This window comes from Zea mays, chromosome 9 (genome assembly GCF_902167145.1).
Source record: "Zea mays cultivar B73 chromosome 9, Zm-B73-REFERENCE-NAM-5.0, whole genome shotgun sequence".
Lineage (NCBI taxonomy): Eukaryota > Viridiplantae > Streptophyta > Magnoliopsida > Poales > Poaceae > Zea > Zea mays.
Window position 1 is genome coordinate 32,350,153 of NC_050104.1, and position 13,698 is coordinate 32,363,850.

General features: G+C 48.4%; 1 pseudogene; it reads right to left on the reverse strand.

Moving 5' to 3' along the window:
- Nucleotides 1–6,768: 6,768 nt before the first annotated feature.
- LOC103638209 (HVA22-like protein a) lies at nucleotides 6,769–13,339 on the reverse strand (annotated as a pseudogene).
- Between the last annotated feature and the right edge of the window lie 359 nt (nucleotides 13,340–13,698).

The window sequence follows — 13,698 nt, forward strand, 5'->3', positions numbered from 1 at the left end:
CTTGTTTATGGTTTGTAATAGTAATATAGCCGTATCTTCTCCTCCCTCAGAACCTATTGAGCCATTTGCGGGCCCCCACGCGAAAGGGGATGACGAAATTAGGAAAATGGCCGAAGCCATCATGGATAAGGTTGTTGATCAACTGCTAAATGAAGCTGCAGAAGTAGTTCTAAGGGAAGATTAGATGCTGCTGCAAAAACATTTAGAATGTAAAGTTTGTTGAGAAACATGTGTAATATTTTGTAACTTTGAATGTAATATATTAGCTGTTTATGGTTCTATTCTTTACGATGCATGAAATTTCTTATACATACCGTTTTTGAGCCTTCGGCGAAAAAACACCTTCCCTTCTTTTCATGCTTCGTAAACAATATCCGTGCTCTCATAAGATCAGTAACCAATCCTCGTAGAGTCAATAACCAATAGATCCTTCCACTTCAGAGTTTGACGAAGGTATAACTCTTCAATAGCTATTTTTTGTGCCTTGTCACTATTTCTTCGAAACAATTTTCGAATATCAATACTGAGATTCCCTTCTTGCGTTGTTGATGCAACATGATGTATGATGTTGTGTTGTGCAAATGATGTAAATGATGTAATGATGTGATGTTATGCAAAATGATATTTGCCGAAGGTCGATGTTTTTTCACTACAAGCCTCCCTTAGGAGCTTCTTCGCCTTTTACTTCAGCGGAATCAGCGTTTATTTTTCGTTGTAAGCCTCCCTTAGGAGCTTCTTCGCCTTTTACTTTCAGCGGAATCAGCGTTTATTTTTCGCTGTAAGCCTCCCTTAGGAGCTTCTTCGCCTTTTACTTTCAGCGGAATCAGCGTTTATTTTTCGCTGTAAGCTCTGCATTCCCTTCGGAACGACTTTTGAGCAGAAAACTTACACTGTGCTCCCTTAGGAACGACTTTTGCTGCTTCGAAGAAATTACACTGCGTTCCTTAGAACAAAATTTTTGATAATTCGAAGGTCCTCCTTGCCACCATAAATTCTTATGCTTTGGCAACTTAAGCCTATGGAGAAGATATATGTTCATTATGGTAAAAAGCGAAACTGTTACAAGAGATTAAAAACGACAAAAAACACTTAAGCCTCCCATAATTGTTCCTTATTAAAAAGAAAATAATACTGAATGCGAAAAACTGATGTCGGGGTAGGATATTTGTCAGTAAATGTGCTTCGACTCTGGCACAGTGCTATTGACTATGCGAGCTTTGGACTCTTCTCTGAAGTCCCGTTGAAGGTGAGTGTGCTGACTCCCTTCTGGCTGCTGGCCTCGTTGCGTTGGTGGTGGAGGTGGAGGATGTTGCCAAGATGCTTGGGGTTGGCTTGCCGAAGCAACAGAAGCTGCAGGGTGGTTGCCTACATATTCTGGAATATAAGGTGAATGGTACGAAGCAGTATGCATGACTTGCTTCGGTTGACTCTGTTGCGCTGCAGCTTCTGCTATCTCCTTTTGCTTCTGGATGGTAACATGGCACATCCTGGTGGTATGGCCCTTGTCCTCACCACAGAATAGACAATAAATTTTCCTTGGCTGATCCCCAAATCTTCCTCCGAAGCCCCTGGCGCCTCTGCCCCTTGGAGCTGGCGGCCGGAAAGAGCTTTGCTGCTGCCCCGAGCGAAGCTTGCGAGGAGTACTGTGGCCTTTGCTGTTGACTCCCTCTATCATCACTCTGAGCAGAGTTGTGAATTGACTTGACGTGCCTCGGATGGAATCTTCCTCCAAAGCCCGTGGTCATTTCAGAGAACCTGTATGCTTCCTCCCTTCTTTGGCGGAAGTCATTGTCAGCTCGAATATACTCGTCCATCTTCTGGAGCAGCTTCTCCAAAGTTTGAGGAGGCTTCCTGGCAAAGTACTGAGCTGAAGGTGCCGGCCGAAGCCCCTTAATCATGGCCTCAATGACAATTTCATTGGGCACTGTTGGTGCGTATGCCCTCAGACGCAGGAACCTTCGGACATACGCCTGAAGGTATTCTTCGTGGTCCTGGGTGCACTGGAATAAAGCTTGAGCAGTGACCGGCTTCGTTTGAAACCCTTGGAAGCTGGTTATCAACATGTCTTTCAGCTTTTGCCATGAGGTGATTGTTCCTGGCCGAAGAGAGGAGTACCAGGTTTGTGCAACACTCTTGACAGCCATGATGAAAGACTTTGCCATGACTGCAGTATTGCCACCATACGAAGATATGGTTGCTTCATAGCTCATCAAGAATTGCTTCGGGTCTGAATGACCGTCGTACATGGGGAGCTGGGGTGGCTTGTAAGACTGGGGCCAAGGTGTAGCCTGCAGTTCTGTTGACAGAGGAGAAGCATCATCAAAAGCAAAATTTCCATGATGGAAATCTTCATACCAGTCGTCCTCATTGTAGAAGCCCTCCTGATGAAGCTCTCTGCGTGGAGGCCTTCGGTTCTGGTCATCTTGAGCAAGATGACGAACTTCTTCAGAGGCTTCGTCTATCTGCCTTTGTAGGTCAGCTATACGAGCCATCTTTTCCTTCTTTCGTTGGACCTGTAGATGGAGCATCTCCAAGTTTTGGATTTCTTGATCCAAGTCGTCCTCCGGAGGCGTTGGACTGGTGGCCTTCCTCTTCTGGCTTCGGGCCTCCCTAAGAGAAAGGACATCCTGATTGGGATCCAATGGCTGCAGAGTGGCAGCCCCTGTGGCTGAAGCTTTCTTCGGCGGCATGACGAAGGTGATGCTTGCCGAAGGTGTTCAAAACTCAAAAATGGACGTGAGTTCACCGGAGGTGGGCGCCAATGTTGGGGACTTGTTCTCAAATGCTAAGAATTAAGAACAAGGCAACATAAAAAGTGTTAAATATAAAGGTCCTTCGTCCTTCAAGACATTATGCCCCTTCGGATATAATGAATTTCGGACGAAGGTTATGAAGGAAGAAGCCTTCGTAAACTAGATAGATGATAAGGAAGAATTTGTATATGAAATACGAAAAATAATATAGATATTATCGTCAACTTATTATCATAATAACAAATTATAAATGTACCTTCGGATTGACAGAAAGTAAAGGTACAGGCGTGATGCGAAAAGCGAATGTCAAGTCAGCGTGAACAGTACGGGAGTACTGTTCATCTATTTATAGGCAAGGGACGCAGCCCGTGTAGAATTACATTAATGCCCTTTACATTTATCAATAACTCTATAGTAATTCTTCGGGGTCTAATTTGCCTTTTCATCTTTAAGTCGGTTCCCCTTTTCTGCTGTCATGCCGAAGCTTTTCTGCGCATAGCTTCGTGATCATCTTATCCTTCATCATAATCGCCTTCCGTCTCACTCAAGCTTCGTCCTGACCATACTCTTGTATACTCATAACCCGATTCCGAAGATACATGTTCACATATTTCACTTGGAAAACATTGTCAAATCATGTTTTTGAGGACCTTCGGAAACCGAAGGCCCCCAACAGTGTTGAAGATCCAGGAGACGACGACGCTGTCCATCCATTTCCAGGATGGATCGTTGGCAAGAGGAGTGTCGAGGAGGACGTGGGCGTCGAGTTCGTAGTGCTCGAGGGTGAGCATCACCTGATCGCGCCAGCGGGCGTAGTTCGTCGAAGAGGGGTCCAGAACAATGTCGATCATGTTGCGGATGATCTATACCTTGCATGCTTGGGCATGCAGGTTGGCGATGACGACAGACTCATCTCCAACGGGTGGGGGAGGAGGCGCAGCCGCAGATGACGAAGCCGAAGACGAGGGGACCTGCTGTGCCGCAGCCGCAACCTTGGCGTCTAGGGCTGCGGCAGTAGTCTGCTCTTCCTCTAGGAGCAGGGCTATGGCCTGGACATGCGCATGAGCTGCCGCAGCCTCCTCCGCAGCTTGGAGGACAACCAGCTTGTCGTCGATGAGCTTCTGGAGGGCCGCAGCAGCAACTGTGACGTCGTCAGCCATGGGGAGTAGGGGTGGTCACAACCAGCGGCCCTAGGAGAAGAGGTGGCGGCGACCAACCCTAGAGAGGGGAGGCGCGCGGCAGACCCTAGAGAGGGCGGCGGCTAGCCCTAGAGAGGAGCGGAAGCGAGAAAAAAACGGATGGCTCTGATTACCATGTTGGACAGGGATAGTCGCCTATGATTTGTGTCATATTGATAGGGCCCCAAGGGGGCAACATATATAGGCAAACAGGAGGGGAGGAAACCCTAGGCTGCCGCCTACAGGAGGGTGGCGACATGACAGGGGGAAAAACCTCCTAGAAGAGGTGGCGCAGCACCTATGGGTCAGGCATGTACATACGCAGAGGACAGCCCGGCCCCACACACATAAGGCCTATACAAATATTCTAACAGAAACTATAGCACATCTTTTCTTCACCTATATCACCTCTAAGATAGTTGGGCAGTGGTTGCCAAAGCTATTGGTGCCTCTCACATCCCAACCAATTTAAAATAATTTCGGGTTCTTTGATCAAAAAGTGGCTGCTGAATGGTGAAAAGTTTGGCATTGTTGTGATCTGTTGGGCTATTTAGAAAACCAGGAACATTGCTTGTTTTGAAAAGAAAACCAATAAAAACCATGTGGAAATTATATGCTATGCATGTGGTTTAATGAATTACTGGACAGATCTTTATCTAAAAGATACTGAGGAGGAGCTTGCGGTAAGCATCAACATAATGCTCCAGGTGGCAACATGCCTTTTGGCTAACTTTGGGATGAACAAGCAACTCTGGCTGCAGGACTCCCAGGGTGATGAGGATGGAGCTTATGCGATGAGAATGTAGAAGAGTGAACTGTTGGATGTATTGCATAGAGTGATAGGGTACAATATATAGACTCAACCCTAACCCTAATGGGCCAGTAGCCCAACAGTGGTGCCGGCCCACACACACTCACGCACACACAGTCTAACACCCCCCCCCCCCCCCGCAGTCGCAACGTGGGCACCACACACGATGAGACTGGAGTATAGGTCGAAGGTAGGAGTCGACGGGTTGAAATCCCCTCGCAGTCGTAGCGTCGTGATGGTGCGAATGTTGTGGCTGAAGTAGAGACCGGTGTGCGCACCAAGAAGATGATAGCCCCCTAGATGCCGAGGTAGCCGAAGTCGAGGTGGCCGCGGTCGGGAGACATGCAGCAGAAGCCTGTTTTTCGGGAGGGGTCGACGTTCGAGAGTCAACGATCGGCAGGGCGACACAACAAAAGGGCACTGACAGGCTGACCTTCCTGCTTCTTCGATCATCCGGACGTCAAGGAGCCCTGCCAGGGAGGCTGACAGCAGCGCACGCGTCTGCTCTAGTCATAGAGTCCGCGCCCACGGTAGAATAGAAGGGGAACGACGGATCCGGCCGGGAAGGCCACGGCAGCAACGGATCCAGCCGGGAAGGCGCGATCCGGCCAAAGGAACGGTGGATCGTGCCGGGAAGGTCGCAGCAACGTGGATCCGACCGGGAAGGCCGCGGCAGCGACGGATCCAACGAAGGCGATGAAGGGGGTGGGCGGCGGGGCGGGTCCAGCCAGGCAGGGGCCTGTGCCGGACCCGGCAAGGGGTGTTGATAGCACCGGTGATGGGAGAAGCTCAAAGGGTGAGGCGCTGCTGGGCATCGACGCAGTCAGGGACGAGGTAGACAGCGCGACGATGGGGGCTGCATAGCGCATGAGCGGGTAGGGATGCCGATTGACGACGAGCGGGACGCCGGTGGGGAATGAGCCACCAACGAGGAATGAGCCACCGAGGAAGGGAGGGGGTCGCGGCTGCGGAGAAGGGCCACGAGGGAGGGAGAGCCGGAGGCCTGGCTGCTGGGGGAGCAGAGGCGGGACTCGCCGGTGAGCGGGGAGAAGCGCCGCTGCTGGTGGCTGGCATGCGACCATGGGGGTCGCGCCGACCTAGGGAGCGACGCCGTCGCGAGCGTGTGACCGGCGAAGAGGGGGAGGAAGCCCATGGCGAGCAGGTCGGCGGTGCGGAGACCCGCACCCACTCCTAGAAGGGGAAGACTGGCCGCACCATCGGCCAGTAAGGCGGCGGCGAGGTCGGTGGCGTTGTCGAGGGGAACACGGCGCGCGCGGCGGGGCCATGCCAGGGACGCCGAGATCTGGTACGACGCGACGCCCACGCGTTCCGCCACCATGGCCTGCAGCCGCTTCACGCCGCTCAGCGACGGTTGCACGACGACTGTGCCCAGGTCCAGGCTCTGCTCGCTGTCGACGAAGACCACCTATAGCACGGCGGGCGGCGGGGGCGAGGAAGACGTCGCGAGCTCCCCCATGTACGACGCGCGCGCTACATTCGGCTTCAGAGGCGGCCGCCACGGGCTCCAAGGTTGCCCTCAACGTCACGCGCGTCGGAGCGGAGGGAGTCGCGGTGGCCTAGCGCGATGGGGAACCGGGGCTGGAGGAGGTCGGGGCGGGGGAGGAGGGCCGCGGTCGCGCCCGCGCTGTGGGCAGGGAAGGTGAGCCCGAGCGGCCGATGGTGGGGAGCACGAGCAGCGGCAGCTGGGATGTGGCCTGTCGTGGCCGACGCGACTGGGAAGGGAGCCGCCCCGAGAGGGAAGGATGAGCCTCCCGAAGCGGCAGCTGGACCTAGGGCAGGCGACTGTGGGGTTTGGGGCAGCCGGCGACTGCTGGAGGTGGGAGGAAAACCCTAAACCTAGTCTGATACCATGTAGAAGAGTGAACTGTTGGATGTATTGCATAGAGTGATGGGGTACAATATATAGACTCAACCCTAACCCTAATAGGCCGGCAGCCCAACAGTGGTGCCGGCCCACACACACTCACGCACACATAATCTAACAGAGAAGATGGGTGGCCCAAGAGTCAGGCACTGTTGTTGCATCAAGGCTCTCTACATTACGTTGTTCTGTTGGTTGTAATGCATGTTACTTTTGTAATTTAGGTAGGTGTCGCCTTTGGTGGACATTGATGCTCTGAATCAGAGAATCATGCTTGACTAACCTATGGATGGACCGATGGAGTCACAATTCTCTTCTTATTTCTTATTTGTTGTGATATTTTTAGACTGCTGCATGGAAATGGGGTGTACCTCAGTTAAACAAAAATCAGTTCAGAACAGGAGTACCTTGCTGATGAGCTTCTCAAATGCTTTAGGTCCATTTTGTTCAATATATCTCTCTGCAGTTGATAGCACATCATTAGATTTACCTAGCTTCTCATTTCTTGGAACAATACCATATGTTCACTATTCGGTGGTTCACAAACATTGGCCGCACAAAATGGTCGTAAACATAAGCAGCACCATTGAACCAAGGTAATACCAACCAGTAGTTAAAGAACAGTTTTGCATATGACCAAAATGGAAGCCTGCAAATAAAGATCTAAAGTGAGCATATCTAGTTTCCTTTTCACCAACTTGATGCACCAAACACATCTATATCCATGCACCACCAATAATGTTTGCAAATAATCACAAAGGCCACAAAAACCATAAAAATGAACACATTGGGACATGACCAAAAGCGTAATTTACCACTCGATAATTGGAGCCAAAGTTAGCTCAAACAAAGTGACAAATGAGTACAACACCCAGTAAGTGAGCCACTGCTGATCATCTACAGGATTTTTTGTCTCTATCGCTCTAACAGAAGCATATCTGCAAAGTTGCCAAAACAGAAAATGATTAGAAATATGACAATAGTGCTCACATAGTGTCATCATCAACAACAACATCAACAAATCATTTTAGTCACATGCAAGTTGGAGTAGGCTAGAGTTGAAACCCAACATAAAATGCAAGTCAAGGTTTGGGTATATGGATAACTGTTTTTGATGCACTCCTATTCAAGGTTATATTCTATCCTTTCAAGTCTTCTTTTGTCTCTTCTTATATCAAGTTATCAACTTCGGCTTTCTCCTACCTCTCTTCCCATTACTATCGCGCCTTAGCATCCTACTACACACTAGTGCCTCTAAAGGTTTTCGTTGGACATATCAAACTATTTCAACCGAGGTTGAACAAGTTTTTTTCCAATTGGTGCTACCCTTAACCTATCACATTTATCATCGTTTTGGATTCAATCCTTTTTATATGACCACAAATCCAATGTAACATACACATTTTGTCAAGGCCTAAGGAGGCCCACGGAGGGGCTGCGACAACAGCAACCATGGGCTTTCTAAGGGGATTAGATAAGGATAGTTAGAGATAAGATTAGAAGATTAGTTGAGATTATCTAGGAAGGTTATCAGTTAGTAGTTTGTTGAGAGTTTTTAGGAGAGTTTTAAGGAGATAAGGATCTCTAGCTAGATAGGGGCAGCCAGCCGACCTATTTATGTAATCAATGGATGAGAAATAAAGCAGGCAAGAATTAGAAGGGAGAAACCCTCCTCTTGCTCGGCCGTGGGCAGAGGCCCCCGGCCGGTGTTCCTGCCCATCGATACCCCAATCCCTCACCGATCTAGCGACCATAACATATGGTATCGGATAGCTTGGGTTTCGATCTGATCCCATGGCTTCTGCTGCCAATTTCACGGCGTCATCCTATCAACCGGCGTCCCCATCTCCATGGATTGCGCCGCATGTCACCTTCGTCACGCCGTCCTGGCAACCGACATTGTTAGAAATATGCCCTAGAGATAATCATAGAGATGAGCATATTTCTTTGTATCCATGATATATATATTGCTTAATTGAATATCCATGGAAGGCACCTTGTATTGATTAGCAATTATGTGAATTGTTTGTGAGATTCTTTACTTATATGGTTATTCTAAATGATGTCCCTAGTCAGAGTCGATGACTAGCACATGTATTAGTTGATGACTACATTTCACAAGTCATGAACATGGAGATGTTAAACTAATAATGTGGGCGCATGTATGACATGAGGCTGGACCGACCCAACGTAAGATATTGTAATATAGTTCTCTTTTTGCAACATGAATACTGTATCCTTAGACCTTAGATTGTCGCATGTTCTCAAGATGTGAATTGACTTACTTAGGGACTATCAAACGCTATTCCATAACTAGGTAGTTATAAAGGTAGTTTTGGGTTTGTCAGGAAGCATGATGTGAGGCATGGTCAGTCAAGATGGAATTTGTCCCTCTCTTTGTGAGAGAGATATCTCTGGGCCCCTCGAGTGATTGGATCAAGAAATGCATGGCCGTGCTAGGGTTAAGAGTTAACCATTGAAAGGATTCCAAATCACAGTATCGAGAAAGAGAGGTCAGCTTAGAGCCAGACCAAATATCGTGAGACAAAGGGAACAACATGTACGTAATGTTGCAATGGTTCGTCTGATATGATCTTTACGTGCACATAGGAGTTGACATGTCTTGCTAGAGGCCGCTGTCAATTATTGGGCCAAGTAAGAGTACTCGGGCTATGTCTATTTGTACGTGAACCTATAGGGTCACACACTTAAGGGGAAGGAAGCCTAACTCGGATTAGATCCGAAATTAGACTGGGCTTTAGGGTTAATGATGTGCCTCGGTGTCAGAAGCCCACCATAACGCCTATATAATGAGGGGCGGGGGCGCGGTTAGGTTGAACCTAATTTGCCACCAGCAAACGAGCAGCCGCCGCTCACCTCTCGCCCTCGCCAAGCCGCCGTCGCGAACCTAGCAATTCGGTACGCGGCGCTTCCTCCCTGTACGTGTGGATACCTCGGAGGTGCTGCATCTGGAGCACTAGGACGAACCGTGCGAGGACGTGAAGGACGCCGACGACTGCACGGCACTGCTCGACGCGTTCATCTACATCGAGACGTCTTCCGCTGCTCTGCGCGTCTAGTGGTAACTCCATGACCTATAACCGCAGTAGTTCTTGGTATTATGGGGTTGAAATTTTTGTTTTGCGCTAGCGTAGCCTCCCCGTAATCCTACAGACATCCCCATCTCCATGGGCTGCACCGCATGCCACCTTCGTCACGCCATCCTGGCAACCGGTGTCCCTATCTCCATGGGCAGCATCGCCTGCCAATTTTGTCACCACACCTTGGACGCCGGCGTGCCCATCCCTATGGACAACACCAAATTTCGCCACATCATCTTCGTTGATGGCGTCTCCGTCCCCATGGGCGACGCCACTAGGGGCAGCCATGGCTCAGCAATCACCAGCTCCATCGATGGCGGACTTGTGGACCAACATAAGGGCTGAACTCGCAAAAATGCAAGCCATGCTCCAGAAGGTTGAGCAAGGGCTGTTGCAAATCAAGGCAGTAGTGCAACATGAGCAGCACTAGCTAGCGTTGTCCGCACGACTCCAGACGTCGGCGGCTATAGGCATACAAGCTGCTGCTCGTGGCTTCCTTGCACGACAGAGAGTGCGGGAGATGCGTCGGCAGATGCTCGAGGCAGCCTTGGTGACGGTGGACCTCGGCACACGAGGGCGCAACCTCGCCCTGTCGGACGACCATCAGCAGCGGCACCGGGCCGCTATCTCCAAGTGCGAGCATGGTACGTGTCACGCGGGCGACGAAATTCAACTCTACGGCAGCGACAGTAAGGAAGGCACTCCCCTCGTCATCGGCAAGGGCGCACTACTTAGCGCCACCACATTTCGCTACCGGCCGCGACGAGGGCGCCTCCACTAGTTATTGTTGCGACCTACTCCAGGTGCCCGTCTATGTACTCCCCTTTCGTCTAGATGGCGTCCATGGGATCCAGGTGGCTGCACATGTGCAAGTCCAATGCACGGAGGGTGTCCGCCTTATCTTATGGGGTCAAAAAAAATTCAGATTCAGAATAATAAGATAAGTCGAGATGTAAAAGACTTGTCTTCTAGGTGTCTGGTTTTGGGTCATGTAGACTCAGTATTTGAGCACCCGTCATGCTGCAGCTCGAGGACGAGCTGCTTGTCCAGGAGGGGTGTAGTGTCAGGGCCTAAGGAGGCCCACGGAGGGGCTGCGACGGCAGCAACCATGGGCCCTCCAAGGGGATTAGATAAGGATAGTTAGAGATAAAATTAGAAGATTAGTTGAGATTATTTAGGAGATTAGTTGAGATTATCTAGGAAGGTTATCAGTTAGTAGTTTGTTGAGAGTTTTTAGGAGTGTTTTAAGGACATAAGGATCTCTAGCTAGATAGGGGCAGCCAACCGGCCTATTTATGTAATCAATGGATGAGAAATAAAGCAAGCAAGAATTAGAAGGGAGAAACCCTCCTCTTGCTCGGTCGTGGGCAGAGACCCTCGGCCGGTGTTCCTGTCCATCGATACCCCCAATCCCTCACCGATACTTATCTGTTCAACATGTCGTGTTTTTGTAGGCCAACATTTTGCACTATACAATATAGCAAGTCGAATCACCGTCCTATAAAACTTATCTTTTAGCTTTTGTGGTATTTTTGTCACATAAAACGCCAGATGTTTGATGTCGCTTCACTCACTATGTTTTGATTCTATGGCTAACATTTCCATTAATATCCCCATCTCTCTACAATATTGATCATAAATACTGAAAAATATTCTTCCTGGACAAAAAAAACTAACATCTCTTTCCTCATGTCTAGCAGTACCAAAATCACATCTCATATATTCGATTTTAGCTCTGCTAAGTATAAAATCTTTGGACTCTAGAGTCTTTAGCCACAACTCCAGACTCCAATTTCCTATTTACTCCTGCGATCGAGTGACATAGTCAGGGGCGAAGATAGGGAGCCAGAGGCTGGGACATAGTCAGGAACCACTGTAACATTGCTCCAGGCTCTCTGTAATGTCCCCCAATGCTCCCCTAAGCCACTAATTATTTGAGCTAATCATCATGCAAATAAGCTAACCCCCTAAATTCAAATCCTGGCTTAGCCCCTGGACATAGTATCAAGAGGGAAAAACTGAGACAGTCAACTAACGACAAAGGAGATACTTACAGAGGATAAGCATGTGATATGACTGGCCTGAAAAGAAAAACAAGGGAAAAGATTAACTCATTATCACAACAAGAAAACATTGTCGAACAAAGGGACACTAGAAACTTAGAATTACATTGACATGATTTGATAATCTATCTCAGTCATATAGCTAACAGCTGCCATGTTTTACAGTTTCTTTAATGCATCGGCTCTTTCCAAAACTATTTGAATCCAAGCTATATACCTAATGCTAATAAACCACTTAGTTCTGCAGCACTCAGTCTGCAGGCATGCCAAAGTTCGTATTGGGTGTACAAAAGCACCCCATAAATAACAAGTCATGATAGTGGAGCAATCTTATGTAGTGGATCCAGGGAATGTAGCCAACAACAAAACTAGGGCCAAGCTACAGAAGCACAACATGGTAGACTTCAACAGAACAAAATGGCACAAAGCAAGATTAAATATTAGATCAGAAGCAAAATCACTAAACATTGGAATCAGGATACTGCTCAGTAGCACAAACCGTATAAGTTCAAGACCTAGCATGGAAACCTTGAAATATCTAGTGTATTGTGGTGGAATTTTTGAAGTAAATTTGAAGGATTTGGATTCCAATACCACTATACAAACAGTTCCAAGATCCCCGGGTTGATTACTATTATCTACCAAACAAAAAGGAAACCTTTTGGTTTTGGAGTGAGTTTCCTTCCACAAATATTGGTAAGATTTTGCAGTAAAACCCAGACTTGATCCTACCAATCAATTGACCTAGGATTTTCGCAAAATCAAGTATGTAGCGACAACTACCGGTCACACAGTTTCATCGAAACACTGAGACCTCAGGCAAGAGGGAGCCAAACGCGTTCATCCATTGCCAATAGCATCCCAACAACCCGAAAAGAAAGATTCCCGTCGTGCACACTTTCGCCATGCCGCTTGGTACAACAAAAATAGGGATCAAGATCGGTCGCTCGTACAGAATCTACATCGAACCCTACAAAACACATCGCGGGAAAACGCTGAACCTAGAACCAATGAATCGCCTGGGGGCGAAATCAAAAGGATGAACAAACAATCATACCCGGCAAGGACATCGAAGTTCTTGGCCAGCACCTTGAGGAAAGATCCGGACCCCATCTTGCTCTCTGCTCCTCCTCCAGTATGAGGTTGAGGCGTCGGCGACGTGGTCACCAGACACGTTGAGTCACTTGACCAGAGAATTTGGGCGTGTCCAGGGTATAGTTTGGGTAAGGGGAGGCAACAAAACTATGTTGAAGCTACACACCGTGGTTGATGACATAGGTAAGGATCTCTCCTTTACTCCCACTTCTTCCCCCTCGGTTATTCTTAAATAGGCAGTGAAAAGATCAAGAGATGGCTGGGTTCATGGGATTACAGCAAAGAGAACTCTGGATATGCCAGAGAGTGCATGGGTGTGGAGGCGTGACTCTGGATATCCCATGAACTCTGCAAAGAGAACTCTGGATATGCCAGAGAACTCTGGATATCAAGAGATGGCTGGGTCCATGGGATTACAGCAAATGAGATAAGATGGCACTGCAGCAGATATTTCAGACTTGTGATATTTCAGTGATGGCCAAAGTTCTGAATATCCCTACCATCTCCTCATCTCTATCTTCACTCTACACCAAAGTAGGACACGGCAAGGGGAAAAGATCAGGGATAGATATTTCTGCACTTTTGAATCTACAGCACTTGACTGACCTCCCCCCTTTCAGTCACCCTTTTCTCTTTATTGTGGTTAAGAACAGATCAATCTCTATTAACAGAATTTGTTCACTAGTCAAGGATCTGCAAAGTTACTATAGAGTTCTTGGACCTAAACCTCATAGATTACAAGTTATAGTACTAAAAAACAAGCTGCATCACACTGGTACCATTCCAGTTTTCGGAACTTTGATCTTCAGTCTTCA